This window comes from Stegostoma tigrinum, chromosome 9 (genome assembly GCF_030684315.1).
Source record: "Stegostoma tigrinum isolate sSteTig4 chromosome 9, sSteTig4.hap1, whole genome shotgun sequence".
NCBI lineage: Eukaryota > Metazoa > Chordata > Chondrichthyes > Orectolobiformes > Stegostomatidae > Stegostoma > Stegostoma tigrinum.
In genome coordinates this window covers 86,474,824-86,492,216 of record NC_081362.1, presented here as the reverse complement: position 1 = coordinate 86,492,216, position 17,393 = coordinate 86,474,824, and the positions used below count along the sequence as shown (strand labels likewise).

The 17,393-nt window shown below is 43.3% G+C and overlaps 1 long non-coding RNA gene across 1 annotated transcript in view; it reads left to right on the top strand.

Moving 5' to 3' along the window:
* The window catches only part of LOC132210022 (uncharacterized), a 77,873-nt gene continuing 60,480 nt past the window's right edge, over positions 1 to 17,393 (top strand). Inside the window, exon 1 of the long non-coding RNA XR_009446179.1 lies at positions 1 to 181. This is a non-coding gene — a long non-coding RNA (uncharacterized LOC132210022). The remainder of the gene's footprint in view (positions 182 to 17,393) is intronic.

Here is a 17,393-nt window from a genome sequence, read left to right as displayed (position 1 = left end):
AGTTGCACAACATGGACTGCAATTCAACACTGCCACTTTCTCCAGGGCTGTTGAGGATGGGAAGCAAATACTAGTCCAGCCAGTAGCTGTACAATCCCTGAAAAAATTAATAAAATCTGGTGTGACCCAATGAAAATTCCAGTGATGGGAGAGCCTTGGGAGCCAGCCAGCATTACTCTGGGTAAGTACGTTCGCAATATCACAATTAGACATGGCTGCCTCTCTCTGATTAGCGACAACATATGTTTCAATCTTGCCCTTATTCTACATGTCTAAATTGAGCAAAACTGTCTTTTAAAAGAAAAAGTCATGGCTATTTACTAACTTATTCTGCTTTCCCGGACCTGAAATATTGTAATCATGAAGGTGTTCTCATTCAAAACTATCACTATTGATTTTTAAGGCTTTGTAAATTTTGAATATTAGGAATGTTTAAACTGCTATGTTTTAACCTGTTCAGACGTGTTGTGACACACCTCTGCAGTAGGTGTAAGTTGAAACTTCTGACTGAGAGACATTGCTATGTTTGCGTGCTGTCAGATATCTTTAAAACCTAATTCTCTGCTTTCCCTGGATTAGCTTATTGTCAGTCCACATTTTAAGAAAGGCTTGCAATTAGGTTGTGCCATTCATGATCACTTACTTTCTCACTACTTTACAGCCAGTTTAAGTATTTTTGAGGTGTTGTGTTAAACTGTTGGAATCTTAGAATCCCTACAGTGTGGAAGCAGACCATTTGGCCCATCAAGAGCATGCTGACCTCTGAAGAGCTGCCCACCCGGGCACCCCACTATCCTATCCCTGTAACCCTGCATTTCCCCTGCCTAATCCACCTAGCCTGCACGTCCCAGACGCCATGGGTAATTTAGCATGGTCAATCCACCTAACCTTGAACATCTTTGGACTGTGGGAGGAAACCGGAGCACCCGGAGGAAACCCACACAGACACAGGGAGAATGTGCAAACTCCACACAGACAGTCACCTGAGGCAGTAGCAAATCCAGGACCCAATTTGTATGTAGTAAACTCCCAAAGAGCTATATGATGGAAATCAGATTATCAATATTTCAAAAAAGTTAGGCTGAGGGATAAATGTTGGCCAACTCTTCAAAATAACATCCTGTGATTTTTATAATCACCTGGGCAAACCTAGACTCATAACAAGTGTCAAGGGCATTTGACAGCAGACAGTGTTGGTAATCTCCTTTGTACTTTCTATCATCACTGAAAAATTGGATGTTACTAATCGTTTTAATCCTACAGTCTTAAACAAAAATGTTTTTTGGCACTGGTTGAAGTTTAGTGTGAGCTGTTAATTAAATTAGCTACAACTTTCCATGATCTAAAAGTATATTTTTCCTGATTCCTGCATAAATTAAAATTTTATTTCTCCATGCCACTTTAACTCAGGCAAATCGAGCGGCTCTGATATTTTCCCTCAGCTTTACATCCAGGTGGGAGCAAGGCAGAAGGTGAGACAACTCTTCATCTGTGGATGAAGAGAAACTGTTTTATAACTGAACCCGCCAGTTCACAGAAATAATAATGGCTTTAATTGCCTACTTTAGGAATGTTTTGCACACCAAAGCCAAGAGCTCATTTTCAGAGATAACAAGGTGTAGAGCTGGATGAACACAGCAGGCCAAGCAGCATCAGAGGAGCTGGAAAGCTGACGTTTCGGGCCTAGACCCTTCTTCAGAAATGGGGTCCTCCCATTCCTGAAGAAGGGTCTGGGCCCCAAATGTCAGTTTTCCTGCTGCTTGGCCTGCTGTGTTGATCCAGCTCCACACCTTGTCATCTCAGATTCTCCAGCATCTGCAGTTCCTACTATCTCTCAGCTCATTTTCAAAGTTCTTTGACTTGCTTTTGTGATGAAAGTTTACAAAATTGTTATTTTTGGGAATTAGAATCTAAAGTAGAGGTCAGTAGAGTTTTGATTTCCAATGTTGTGAAGTTCTGATTTTCTTTCAAAAAGACAAAGTAATTTGGAGCAGTGACACAGCCTTTGCTATATATCATGTAGGAGAAGGGTTTTATTTTTGTTGTTCATAATCAATTGTTACGGATTAATTTTATATTTTAAAAATTTTGCTTTTCTTCCGTATAGTAAACTTGTGTTCTTTCCTTAAATGTACATTGATAATCTGTTTTGAGTATGTTCAGTGATTGACCATCAAAGCAACCAAGTTGGAAAAATAAAACTCGGGATCTGTTGAGCCAGATTTCAATCTGAGATTTGACTTGTTCAATATTACAGTAAACTGGAATCATAGCACTAACTCATACAAAGTTGGACAGTGTAACTTTTTTTATATCATAGAGGAATTACAGAAGCGCTTCTGTTTTTGATCAGTGACTTCTGAAGCAGGCTGTTACAGATTCTTATGCCCACAGAGACTTGCTGAAATAATCTAGACTGACTCATCAGTGCAATACATAAGGAGTGCTATGCAGCTAGCAGAGATGATTTTGTATAAATAGACACTTAAATCCCACTGCTTGTCCAAAATTCATCATTAAGAACCAAAGTGAACGACCCCTCTCATTCCCTGTCTCCCGCTGAACACTTCCAGCTGTCACATTTTTGCTCACTCTGTCTCTCTGTGTTGCTCTCCCTTGTTACGATCTGCATGTTGCATGGTGCCTTGCATTCTCATCATAATCCCATATATAAAATTCTAGTGTCATCTGCAAACTTGTGACATTTGTGAAACACATCTGATCAGACTTGAATCCAACCCAAATGGAAATACCAGTAAAACTGGCGAAAGACACTACTGCTCCTACTCATGTTATAAACTTCAAAATGAAACTCCAGTATGACCAAGATGTCATTTCTAAGAATGAGGTTTGTTTTTCCTTTTTGGGGAGGTTGTGCAGACACAGTGGCAGCCAAGATGACGATGTTACATCCACAAAAATGCAGTTGTGTATCATCCGCTCTCTGCTTCATTCTCTCCACCAGGACCAACAGTCTGTACCATCTACACGATGCACTGCAGCACTCAGTAAAACTGCTTCAACAGCGCCTTCCAAACCAGCGACCCCTTCCACCTAGAAAGTCGTTAAGAGATCCCGGTGTTCTTCATTTGTCCATGGGTTCTTTAGTGTCCTCCTGCATGAACAGGTAGACCAGATGTTGATTTAAATAGTTTAACCCCACAGCCTTCTCGCTCTGATAATGCTGCACTCTCCACTCACCCAGTGCATACAAGTCCACGTGCCTTCTCGCCCAGAGAGAATATTTTGCATTTATGGATCACCTTTAAAGTTGGGACATTTCAAACACTTCAATGGAGAGTAATCCTTGCTGCAATGTAAGCTACCAATTTACACACAACAGAATGCCATAGACAATGGGTAAGGGATTAAATGTTTCCCAATTAGATAATAGGTTTCAGCGATTGAGTTGAAGGATAAATGTTGTTCATTTTAAATAATACCGGGATATTTTCCATCTGAAGGTGGCCTGGCCATGGTTGAAGTCACCTGCAGAAGGCATGGGAAAGCAGTACATGACACAAGTCAACAAATGGGTGTGAGATGTCTGCTTTCAGAAGTCAGGCTTTTGTTTGTTTTATCCAAAGCTTCTCAGGCCCTCCCCACAATCTGATAACTGTCTTGGAAACAGTTAAGCTGCAACCTACTGTAAATATGTCAAGGATTGGAATCTGGACATTTGGGCCCTGCTTACAGACATTATGTTCAGAAGCTACATTTTAGCTTCAAACTCTACACATGGCTGACTGAACACAAAATGGTTATTTCGGAGCAAATCGATCCCTCAACCTTGGGGAGCAGCGCCCTCAAGGGGTGCAATTGGGAACAACAACTGCGCAGGTCTTTCTAAGAGAAACCATATTCCTCAGTGAGGGGAGATGAGTTACAGAGTCAGTAGATAGCAGTTCTCATGGGCTACGTGATTAAGGAGAAAATGATATTCGCCTCCTTTGCAATCATGCTGACAGTCAAGAGAATTGTTATAGCTTAGTGTAATGCATGCAGAAAATGTTGACAAACTTCGCCTCTGCCTCACATTGTTCAGCCCATCTAGTCCACACACACTCTCCAAACAGTATCCCATCCAGACCAACCCCTATGTTGCTGTTTTCCCTATGGTTAGCCCACCTAGCCTACACATCTCCAGATACTATGGTCAATTTAGCATGGCCGGTGCACCTAACCTGCACATCTCTGGACTGAGAGGAAACCCACGCAGACATGGAGAACGTGCAAACTCCAGACAGACAGTCACCCAAGGATGGAATTGAACCCAGGTCCCTGGTGAACCAGTGGTGCCAACCTCTGAGCCACCGTGCTGCCCACGAGTGGCTCCAGAATTTTTTCCTATGTTAATCTTTATTAAGCAGCACGATAGTGATCTTAATCAGCATGGGAAGCAATATCTAACTTTGGGCAGCTGTGATAAATGCCTGTATATAACCATGTATCAGCATGCCAACCATGTTTCAAACACTACCTACTCTGCAGTGAGTTACTAGACCCACTGTTAGGATGTGGGTTCCTTCTGGATCCTTAAGCATAGTGCTATAGAGTCATACAGTGCAGAAACAGACCCTTTGGTCCAACCAAGATAATAAAGTGTGAAGCTGGATGCACACAGCAGGCCAAGCAGCATCTCAGGAGCACAAAAGCTGACGTTTTGGGCTTCAGTCCAACCAGCCCATGCTGACCTTAATCCCAAACGAAACTAGTCCCAACTGCCTGCGCTTCGCCCGTATCCCTCTGAACCTTTCTTATTCATGTACTTCTGTAAATGTCTTTTGAACATTGTAACTGTCCCGGCATCCATCATTTCCACCAGAAGTTCATTCCACAAACGAAACCACTCACTGTGTAAAAAAGCAAATTGCCGTTTATGTCTTTTTCATATTTTTCTTCTCTCGCTTTAAAAAACATGCCCCCTAATCTTGAAATCACCCACCCTAGGGAAAAGACACCTGCCATGCACTTTACCTGTACCCCTCATTATTTCATAAACCTCTACAAGGTCAGCTCTCAAGTTCCTACGCTCCAATGAAAAAGTCCCAGCTGACCTTGGAGAAACTTGTGTGGGGGAGCTCACAGCAGGGGAAGCAGCTAAGTGGTATTTTTACAGCATAACCATACTGTTGTTCTTGTGGATTTACAATTGTGAGTAGAATGGGTTTTTTTTAAATTTGTTTTTATTGAGATCTATCTCTTGATTAAAAATGTAAAACATAGGTACAAAGTTAGCCTGGAGCAATGTTTTTTAGAGTAGTGAGACTGGGCTATTTTCTGGGACTGTAGCGTGTGAATGTACAAAGTTGGCTTTTAGCAGAGCAATGTGCTCTTCCTGTGAATGTGGGAGATTAGGGAGAGTTTCCAAGTTTCCATGTTTCCATATGATGTTTGCAGGATTTGTAATCAAACACACTCCCTATCAGATCGCATGGATTAGTTGGAAAGGCGATTAAAGCCAATGAAGAATTTACAGGAGCTGGGGGGTGTGATGGATGGCAGTTACAGGAAGGGAGATAAACTGAAGATACAGTCGGGTAGCTGGGTGACCTCCCGGGAAAGGCAGGAGAGGAAGGCAGGTGGAGAAGGATTCTCCTGTGGCTACCCCATCTCAAACAAGTATGCTGTTTTGCTTAATGTAGGGGGTGATGGACTCTCAGAGGAATGTAGCACTGACAGCCAGAATTCTGGTACCAAGACTGACTCTAATGTAACGAGGGGTATGTCAGGTTTCAAGCAATTGATTGTGACAGGGGGCTCTCTAGTCAGAGGCACAGACAGATGTTTCTGGTCAGCAAGACATTAGAATGGTGCGTTGCCTCCCTGGGGCCAGGATGAAGGATATATCGGAGAGGGTGCAGATTATTGTCAAAGGGAGATTGTTGTACACATTGGAACTAACATAGGAGAGAAAAGGGTGAGATTCTGAGGGGACAACATAGGAAGTTAGGAATTTAAACAAAGGGAAGGCCTCAGGGATAGTAATATCTGGATTACTCCCAATGCCACAAGCTAGTGAGGGTCATAATAGGAAGATAGAGCAGATGAATGCGTGGCTGAGAAGCAGGTGCAAGGGAGAAGGATTCACACTTCTGGATCATTGGAATTTCCTCTGGAGTAGAAGTGACCTGTATGAGAAGGATGGATTGCACCTGAATTGAAAGGAGATTAATATACTGGTATCAGAGCTGCTCAGGAGGAATTAAACTATTAGGGGGAGGGGGAATGTGATGGTGATGGTGGTGGTGGTGGGAACCAGGGAGATAGAGAGAAAAGAGATCATTCTGAGACTGCTACAGGGCAGGCAGGAGCAAAGTACAGACTGAGGTCAGACCGATAAATTAACCTGCATATGGGTCAATCAAAAAGGCCTAACAAGGAAGGCAGATAAACTCGGGGCATGTTTGGAAACATGGTTCAATGTTTCACTTCAGTGTAACCAGTAACTCTGATGGAAGGTGCTCTACTCTGTCAAAATCCAGGTTGAGAGAATGTATGGAACTGTTCCAGTTACTCAAATTCTGATGTCCTAAAACAATTTTTAAAGGTTCATCCCAAATGGCTTGGAAAGGAATTGGAAAGTTGTCTCAATATACCTAGAAGAAGAAATTTGTGGTGGAACAGTGGCTCAGTGGTTAGCACTGCAGCCTCACAGCGCCAGGGACCCAGGTTCGATTCTACCCTTAGGAGACTGTCTGTGTGTGTGGAGTTTGCACATTCTCCCCGTGTCTGCGTGGGTTTCCTTCCACAGTCCAAAGATGTGCAGGGTAGATAGATCAACCATGGGAAATGCAGGGTTACAGGGATAGGGTAGGGGTGTAAGTCTGGGTGGGTTGCTCTTTTGAAGGTTAGTATGGGCTGAATGGCCTGTTTCCACACTGTAGGGATTGTATGATAGTTGAGTCGGGAAATTAAAGGGTTGAAATAGGAGTGATATTTATCTGGGGTTTCAAACAAAGGCAAGACAGTTATTAGAGTCAAAAGAGATTCACTTGGCTGATTTCTGGAATGAAAAGAGCTATTAATCAACAGCAGCGAAGCAGGTTTGATCTTATTCATTACAGTTTACAAGATTGAGGGACGATCTTATTGACACATACAAGATTCTGAGGGGTCTTGCCAGCCTAGATGTGGAGAAGATGTTTCCTCCACTGGGAGATTCTCAAACTTGGTAACATAGTTACAGCATAAAGTAACACTTCAAATTGAAGAATGAGGGAATTTCTTCACCTCGAGGATACTGAACATCTGGAGTTTCCTACCTCCAAGGCTACAGCACTGAGAGTATTTAAGGAGAGGGTGGATAGAATTTTGAAATAGCAGGGAGCTGAAGGTACCTTTTCAGCCTTGCCCCAGCCCCAGAGATTTTCAACAGACTCCACCCAACAGTCGGCTAAATTTCAAAGACATCATATGCCGCATGGACAAAACATTGATACATTGCAAGAAGGTCAAGGAAAGTGACCAGCGATTTGCTGCAGTTTTAATACCTCCTACAGCTTCAAGTGCTTAATTTCAACGACAAATATGAACAATCAAAGGGATCTGCTCGCTTCTCAGGACACAGATGATGTAGAGGTGTTGCTGTTGGACTGGGGCAGACAAGGTCAGGAATCACACAACACCACATTATATTCAACAGGTTTATTTGAAATATGCGGGGTTACAGTGATAGGCTTGTTGGGGGTTGGAGGTGGGATGCACTTCAAAGGGTCCATGCAGACTCGATGGGCTGAATGACCTCTATCTGCACAGTAGGGATTCTATAATTCTAAGCGGTAACAACAGATTTCCAACTCTGTGGAGAATTCGCAACTTTTGGCATTTGGGGATGTATGTGCGATAGTGATAATTTAAATTGTATTCTGTGTCCTAACACTTATTGAACAAATCTGCAAAAGTAACTCCCTGTTGAGCAGGGGAGCCAAGTGTTTCTGGGTAAATGAGAATGTGAAATACAAGCCAATCGGTCGTGGTGATCTAACCGAATTGTGTCAAAAGCTCGATGGGCTGAATGGACTGCATCTGCGCCTAGATTGTACGTTGGCGGGGACCTTGTTTGATAATGAACCTGTGACTTTATGCCAGCTTTTCCAATGAGCTTTGGGAGAAACATTAATAACCTCTTCTTAAATATACACATCAATCATTGCTGAAGTTAAGACCATTATCGGCCCTGGAGGCTCCAACTCTGTCCTCTACAACCTGGTTTAAAATAGACAATAATGACATCAAATTATTCATGACCACTTGTGAGAAATAATTGCCCAGCGAGATGTGACGGATGTTCAGTGAACACTGTTCCAAATGAAAAATAATGTTCATTTCAGAAGTGGTCTGTTGTTGTTAAAAGCTGTAAAGACTCATTGACACTGTCGCTGTGGCGAATATAATTTTCTAGATTTCTGTAGCCATAGTAACAAGACAGTATTATTGAAGAGATGTCTAAATTGTAGTAAGTTTGACACAAAATTCAGAAGCCTATGTCCACGGCTGCAGTTTTACTGTCCCAAAGAGTGTGAAACTGGTATCTACAAAGCAAGGTACCCATACAACGAGATCACAGTTATACTGTGGGCCGTGATCCTCTGACTCCCACTGTCCCGATAAGATAAGCACAGCTGATAAATTAGATTAGATTCCCTGGAAACAGGCCCTTCGGCCCAACAAGCCCACACTGCCCCTTGAAGCATCTCACCCAGATCCATCCTCCTATAACCCACACACCCCTGAGCACTACGGGCAATTTTAGCATGACCAATTCACCTAAACTGCACATCTTTGGACTGTGGGAGGAAACCGGAGCACCCGGAGGAAACCCACGCAGACACAGGGAGAATGTGCAAACTCCACACAGACAGTTACCCGAGGCTGGAATTGAACCTGGGTCCCTGGCGCTGTGAAGCTGCAGTGCTAACCACTGAGCCACCGTGCCGCCCTAAATGTCACCCAGAATTCCAGAAGTTTTCTAAGTTGCATTATTATCAAGCTATCATCCCTCAGGTCATTGACCTAGCATGGCTCCTCAACCCCCATAAATGTAAATCTCCTCCTTGTGTTTAAATGGCCTCATGGTCCCATCGTTCCCTAACGTTTCCCCCTCCAAAAGCAAGTCTGACCCCTACTGCTGCAACCTTCTCCATGGGTACAGCAATAAGGCAGGCTCCCAAACCAGCCCAGTCAGAATGAGATTGAATCCCAAGCTGTTGGCATCAATCTTAACCCACACAGGCCACCCTGTCAACCAGCCCACTGTCCCAGCTGCCAAGCAGCCTGCGTGAGCTGCAGGCCTTCTACTTTTCATTGTGATATATACTGTCTAATTTGTAGAGTAAGTTTGCGTTTTGAATTTTGGGTGAGTGACGTTTGGGCTTTCTGTGTTTCTTCGTTTGTAAGTGTTTCTGTAGCCATGGTGATTTCTTTATTAAAAATAGTTTGTAAGAATTACTTTGGCAGCACTAGTAGATTTTTATTTAATGCAGGTTGTTTTACAACCCAGCAAGGTAGGTAATTGTGATTTAAGGTCTATTAGAAATTTCCAGACTTTGGGTTTTTTAAGCTTAGGGAAAATACCCAAGCATACAGGGAGTTTGTTTTTTTTTAGTTTTGTTTTATTTCAGAGCAATTCAGTAAAGCCCTTGGATGGTGATGGCTGCACAGAACAGTGGTCCCGAGAAGGTGAGAATATGGTGAAACTGGTTTACCTTTGAATAAGGAATGAATGGCAGTCCCAAACCAGAAGTGTTGGGATAAAACTCTGAAGAGGTTATTTGAAGCTGGATACATTTAAGCTCGGGTTGATGATAGCTCCAGGAAGAAGCTATCAGCTTCCAGCCTAAGAAGTGAGCTCATACTGAGAACATAGAACATAGAGCAGTACAGCACAGAACAGGCCCTTCAGCCCACGATGTTGTGCTGACCATTGATCCTCATGTATGCACCCTCAAATTTCTGTGACCATATGCATGTCCAGCAGCCTCTTAAATGTCCCCAGTGACCTTGCTTCCACAACTGCTGCTGGCAATGCATTCCATGCTCTCACAACTCTGTGTAAAGAACCCGCCTCTGACATCCCCTCTATACTTTCCTCCAACCAGCTTAAAACTATGACCCCTCGTGTTAGCCTTTTCTGTCCTGGGAAATAGTCTCTGGCTATCAACTCTATCTATGCCTCTCATTATCTTGTATACCTCAATTAGGTCCCCTCTCCTCCTCCTTTTCTCCAATGAAAAGAGTCCGAGCTCAGTCAACCTCTCTTCATAAGATAAGCCCTCCAGTCCAGGCAGCATCCTGGTAAACCTCCTCTGAACCCTCTCCAAAGCATCCACATCTTTCCTATAATAGGGCAACCAGAACTGGACGCAGTGATCCAAGTGCGGTCTAACCAAAGTTTTATAGAGCTGCAACAAGATCTCACGACTCTTAAACTCAATCCCCCTGTTAATGAAAGCCAAAACACCATATGCTTTCTTAACAACCCTGTCCACTTGGGTGGCCATTTTAAGGGATCTATGTATCTGCACGCCAAGATCCCTCTGTTCCTCCACACTGCCAAGAATCCTATCCTTAATCCTGTACTCAGTTTTCAAATTCAACCTTCCAAAATGCATCACCTCGCATTTATCCAGGTTGAACGCCATCTGCCACCTCTCAGCCCATCTCTGCATCCTGTCAATGTCCCGCTGCAGCCTACAACAGCCCTCTATACTGTCAACGACACCTCCAACCTTCGTGTCGTCTGCAAACTTGCTGACCCATCCTTCAATCCCCTCATCCAAGCATTAATAAAAATTACAAACAGTAGAGGCCCAAGGACAGAGCCCTGTGGAACACCACTCACCACTGACTTCTAGGCAGAATATTTCCCTTCTACTACCACTCGCTGTCTTCTGTTGGCCAGCCAATTCTGTATCTAGACAGCTAAGTTCCCCTGTATCCCATTCCTCTGAAGGAGCCTACCGTGGGGAACCTTATCAAATGCCTTGCTGAAGTCCACATACACCACATCCACAGCTCAACCCTCATCAACTTTTCCAGTCACATCCTCAAAGAACTACTTACTTTAAGCCTATCAAGGTATTAGGGAAAGATTTTTCTCTGGAGTCAGTACTATACAGGATCTGCTTTTGGGTACAATGCAAGGGACTTTGGGACTTTGGAACTTAAAGGAATGATTTGGGATTTAATGAGATTCTAGTTTTACTATGCCTTTAAAACTCTTTTAATTTAAGTAGATATTTTAGTTTATTTCAATTTCCCTTGGTAAATAAATTTGTCTTATTGTTAAAAATCTTGCAGCATTGCTTATTCATGTCACAATGAGAGACCAACTCGTTTATCAAGCCAGGTTTCAGTGTGGGATCTGGCTTATTCAATGGTGACATTAGCTGGAATCACAACACTAACCATTCTTGGTAATCATGGAGCCAATGCATGTTGTAAGCACAGACGGCAATCTTCTTCTCTGTGACGAAGAGTTTCTCCCATTCTAATGAGCTGCAGTTAGGTGCACTAGAAGGATTTACAGAATAATACTTGACGTTCTTGGCCATGTTAAGAATGCATCATCCTTGACCATCAAATCCTGCAGGGATTTGAATACAAAGTGACCGGCGCAGAGGCAGGGTCACAGCTATTTGAGAAAGGAGGTAAGGAAAAGCCAGGGAACTGTAGACCAATGAGCCTGACGTCAGCGGTGGGCAAGTTGTTGGAGGGAATCTTGAGGGACAGGATTTACATGTATTTGGAAAGGCAAAGACTGACTGGGGATAGTCAACATCACTGTGTGTGTGTGTGTGTGTGTGTGTGTGTGTGTGTGTGTGTGTGTGTGTGTGTGTGTGTGTGTGTGTGTGTGTGTGTGTGTGTGTGTGTGTGTGTGTGTGTGTGTGTGTGTGTGTGAAAAATTGTGTCTCACTAACTTGATTGAGTTTTTTTTGAAGAAGTAACAAAAGGATTGATGAGGGCAGAGTAGTGAATGTCATCAATTTGGACTTCATTTCGACGTTTGACAAGGCTCCTCATGGTGGACTAGTTACCAAGGTTAGATCACGTGGAATACTGGTAGAACTAGCCACTTGGATACAGAACTGCCTCGAAGGTAGAATACAGCAGGTAGTGGTAGAGGCCTGTGACCAGTGCTGTGCCATAAGGATCGGAGCTGGGTTCACTGCTTTATATAAATGATTTGGATGTGATCGTAGGAGGTATGGCTAGTAAGTTTGTAGATGACACCAGCATTGGAGGTGTAGTAGACGGTAAAGAAGGTTACCTCAGAGTAAACACGGTCTTGATTAGATGGTCCAATGGGCTGAGGTGTGTCTGATGCAGTTAAATTTAGATAAATGTGTGGTGCTGCATTTTGGGAAGGCAAATCAGGGCAGGACTTATACACTTAATGGTAAGGTCCTGGGGAGGGTTGCAGAACAAAGAGACCATGGAGTGCAGATTCATAGTTCCCTGGAAGTGGAGTCGCAGTTATATATTACATTGAAGAAGGCATTGGGAATGCTTCCCTTTATTGGTTGGTGAGTTGAGCATAGGAGTTGGGATAACATGTTGCGGCTGTACAGGATATTGGTTAGACCACTTTTTGAATACTGCATTCAGTTCTGGTCTCCCTGCAATAGGGAGGATGTTGTGAAACTTGAAAGGGCTCTGAAAAGAAATACAATGATGTTTCCAGGGTTGGAGGGATTGAGCCAGAGGGAGAGGCTGTATAGGCTGGGGCTATTTTCCTCAGAGCATCGAAGGCTGAGGGGTGACTTTATAGAGGTTTATAAAATCATGAGGGACATGGATAGGGTGTCCTGAGGTGGGGGAGTCCAAAACTAGAGGGATTAGGTTTAAGGTGAGAGGGCAAAGATTTAAAAGAGGCCTGAGGGGCAACATTTTCACACAGAGGGTGGTGTGTGTATGGAACAAGCTGCCAGCAGTAGTGGTGGAGGCTGGTACAATTACAACATTTAAAAGGCATCTGGATGGGTACATGAATAGGAAGGGTTTAGAGGGATATGGGCCAAATGCTGGCAAATAGGACTAGACTAATTTAGGTCATCTGGTCAGCATGGACATGTACTGAAGGGTCTGTTTCCATGCTGTACATCTCTATGACTGTATTACCCATATCGATCTACAGAAGTGATTGCTGTTCAAAGAAATAGTTAACTGGTTGTTAAGTGCAGCATTTGTGAAATGTACTATATAAATGTAAGTCTTTCTTTTTGTCTGACTGATAACTTTTCTGGGAAGTGACTTTGGTGGTTTTTCCATGTTGCGTAAGCTGAAAGTTGATCTTGGAAGGTTAGCTTTCAATGTTAGACGATTGGGCATGGCCCAATTCACAAACCTCTGCTACAGTTTAAAATCTGTTGAATACCCCAGGGAAACCCTGGGTGCTTTCTAATCCCAGATCAACATTTAACCCTGAGGTTAAATTCCAGACTATCAAACCCACAGTGAAAATATTTCCTGGATGGTGAGATGGAGAGGAGAGGTAGCAGACTGCACCCTTGAACAGAAAATGTTTTGCAGAAAAATGAAAGATTTGCACGACAAAACCTGAATATCCATACAGTGCAACAGCACCAGAGGGAGTATCATCAAAAAATAAATCTCAGCAGCAGTTTGTGAGGAGTCTGAGCCACTGGAAAATATACAGGAGGAGACAGTGAGTTACAGCAATTGCTTCGCAGCTCTGACAGGGACATAACTCAGTTATTGAGAATGACTTATTATCTTCAAACGCCAAGAGTACAACAACAGCGGGAGCATTGTAAGTGAGATTTATGATTAAAGGCGGATAGATTTGGAGTCCTTTTAAACATTACTCAGATATATCAGTATACACCATTATTTTTTACTCTCCTTTCCTCCATGAGCTGCAACTACCCAGGGACCATTATATCTGTACTATGGGTTACGCAACAGTGACCAGGGCAATGTCATAATGCCAGTCAATAATCATTAGGAAATCTACTTCATATTGCAATAGCTTCGTCTACTTCCAGTTTTTGCAAACTTATTACAGGACCTGATAACATGATGGTTTCTTTATATAAAAAAAACCCATTTACAACCATAGGACCAATGCCCCATCAATGGTACCTCTTCATATCGACGAAAATCCATGTTTATGCCTGGGCCGGTGAAAAGCCCGCATTTAGATTGGTGCCCAGTGACGTCAGCAGAAAAAGAGTGGACTGTTGCATTTTAAATTTTACCATTACAGATGAAACGAAAAAAAGGTTACGTTTCAAATTGATGCTTACTCTGAAATGTCACCAGATTTGCTGAGTGGGATCTCCAAAACCATTCAAACTAGCAGCAGGCCCCCTTCAGCCTGCTCCCCCCACTCAATAAGATCACAGCTGCTCTGATCCTCCCATTCCCACCGACACCTGATAACTCACTCATTTATTAGGAATCTACATCAGCCTTAATAAGATTCAAGGACATTGCTTCCACTGTCTTTTGAGCAAGAAAATTCCAAAGACTCTCAACCCTTTTAGAAAAGTTTCTTCGTATCTGGGTCTTAAATGGGCAACTCTATTTTCAAACATTAACCCTAGTTCTTGATTCCCCCACAAGAAGGGGACCTATCATGCAGATCTGTCAATAGCCCTCAGACTATTACGTCGCAAGAGCCGTAACATCTTGCCCCTGATTCACAAGATGCTTGGTCCAAATATCACTCCAGAGTCTTGAGCCTACAATCTGGGTTGACTTCATGGTGCAGTGCTAAGGTGTGCTGCACTGTCAGGTCTTTCAGGTACAATGTTAAACAAACTGCCCCTTCAGGTAGCTGTGAAATATCAATGCCTCTCATTCAAAGATGTGCGGGGGAGTTCTCACTGATGTCCTGACCTTTATTTATTCTTCAATCTGTATCCTAAAAAAATGGTTATCATCACATCATTGCTCATGGGATACTTATGTGTAAAAATTAGCCATTTCATTTCCAAATGGAGATGACTCTTTGGAAGTATTTCATTGATGATGAAGCGTTTTGGGATGTCCTCAGATTGTGAAAGGTGCTATATAAATGTAAGTGTTTATTTTTATGATAATAAAATGTGAGGCTGGATGAACACAGCAGGCCAAGCAGCATCTCAGGAGCACAAAAGCTGACGTTTCGGGCCTAGACCCTTCATCAGACCCTCTCTGATGAAGGGTCTAGGCCCGAAACGTCAGCTTTTGTGCTCCTGAGATGCTGCTTGGCCTGCTGTGTTCATCCAGCCTCACATTTTATTATCTTGGAATTCTCCAGCATCTGCAGTTCCCATTATCTCTGTTTATTTTTATGGTCACTTTGGAATGCTGGGACATCCTGTGATGGAGCAGGTCATATGATGCCCTTCATTCCTCCACTTTGCCTTAAGTTGAAGGTGTAGCCCTGAAGCACAGCTTTCTTATAAAACCCTCTCATTTGTAACACTCCGTTTAAATCAATGGCTGCGAATCTGCACTCACTGGAAGCTAAAGCCGATGGACCGTTGCCCAGGAGCACCATCTCCTGGTCACTCACTGTATTTTAACATTGGCCAGGCCCAGCAATGAATGAAATACCTTTTTTCATTAATTCATGACACATGGGTGTCACTGGTTACGTCAACATCTGGTGTCCAGATCAAATTGCTTCTTGAACTAAGTATTTTGCCAAACCATTTCAGAGGGAAATTAAGAGGAAGTTAAACTCACTGCTAACCATGTGAGTATTTAGACAACTCCATTAGACAAGAGATAACACTGTGTAGAGCTGGATGAACACAGCAGGCCGAGGAGCAGGAAGGCTGACGTTTCGGGCCTAGACCCTTCAACTGAAGAAGGGTTTGGCCCAAAACGTCAGCCTTCCTGCTCCTCTGATGCCACTTGGCCTGCTGTGTTCATCCAGCTCCACACCTTGTTATCTCAGATTCTCCAGCATCTGCAGTTCCTACTATCTCTGAAACCATTAGACAAGATTTTCATTTCCAGATATTTTTTCATTGGAATTGGCCATCTGGTGTGGTGAGATTCTGAAGAAATCATAGTAGACTTGAAAGGTTAATTCTGTTTCTCCTTCCACTGAAGATTGCAGACCTGCTGGCTTTCATCTGCATTGCCTGTGTTTATTGACTGACTCCTTATCCTCAGACTAGGATTCCTACTCTAGGTTCTGCAGCCAGAGAAACAGCCTCTGATCATCTCACTTGATAACGCCCCCCCACCATTGATTCTTATTCTTCAATTAGATCACTTCTCAATTCCTCAAAATTGGGTGGCACTATGGCTCAGTGATTAGCACTGCTGCTTCACAGCACCAGGGTCCTGGGTTCAAGTCCAGTCTTGGGCAAGTGTCTGTATGGAGTTTGTATGTTCTCCCTGTGTCAAGCCTCTTCCAGATGCTCTCCTCTCCTCCCACAGTACAAAGATGTGCAGGTTAGATGGATTGACCATGTTAAATTGCCCTATCGTGTGTGGGCTAGGGTGATTAGCCATGTGAAATATTGGGGTTTGTGTGGGATGCTGATCAGATGGATAGTATGGGCTGAATGGCCTGCTTCCATACAGTAGGGATTCACTGAAACCTGAAAGAGTACACTCCAATTTTACTCAATCTCATCTCAGGAATTCAGTACCTTCACAGCATTCTCTCAAATGTTAATATAATTTTTCCTTAGATATGGTGTTCCAAACAGGTCTAACCATCTTCAGCTGCTTCATCAATGACATTCCCTCCATCAAAAGGTCAGAATTGGGGATGTTTGCTGATGACTGCACAATGTTCAGCACCATTCGTGACTCCTCAGATACTGAAGCAGCCCATGTTCACATGCAATGATATCCAGGCTTGGGCTGACAAGAGTTAAGTAACATTCATGCAACATAAATGCCAGCCAATGACCATCTCACATAGGAGACCATCTAACCACCACATCTTTGACATGGTGCTGCTATCACTGAATCTCCCAGCAGTTACCTCTGGGATGTTAAAATTGACCAGAAACTCAACAGGACTTGTTGTATAAATACAACAGTTACAAGAGCAGGTCAGAGGCGAGGAATACTGCAGCATGTAACTCACCTCTGGACTTCTCAAAGCCTGTCGACCGTCTACAAAGCACAAGTCAGGAGTGTGACAGAATACTCCCCACTTGCCTGGATGAGTGCAGCTCCATCAACACTCAAGAAGCTTGACACCATCTCGGACAAAGCAATCATTTGATTGGTACTGCCAATAAACATAAACACCCACTCCCTCCACCACCAATGCTGAGCAGTAGCGATGCCTGTAAACCTCCTTCACGCCTTTGCTACCTTTAGATGTGACTAGTGTATCCCTGGTTGGGGTCACTTCCAGAAACCTGAAACCATCAAGTCTCCATGTCTTAACTCACTGAGTCCTGCACACC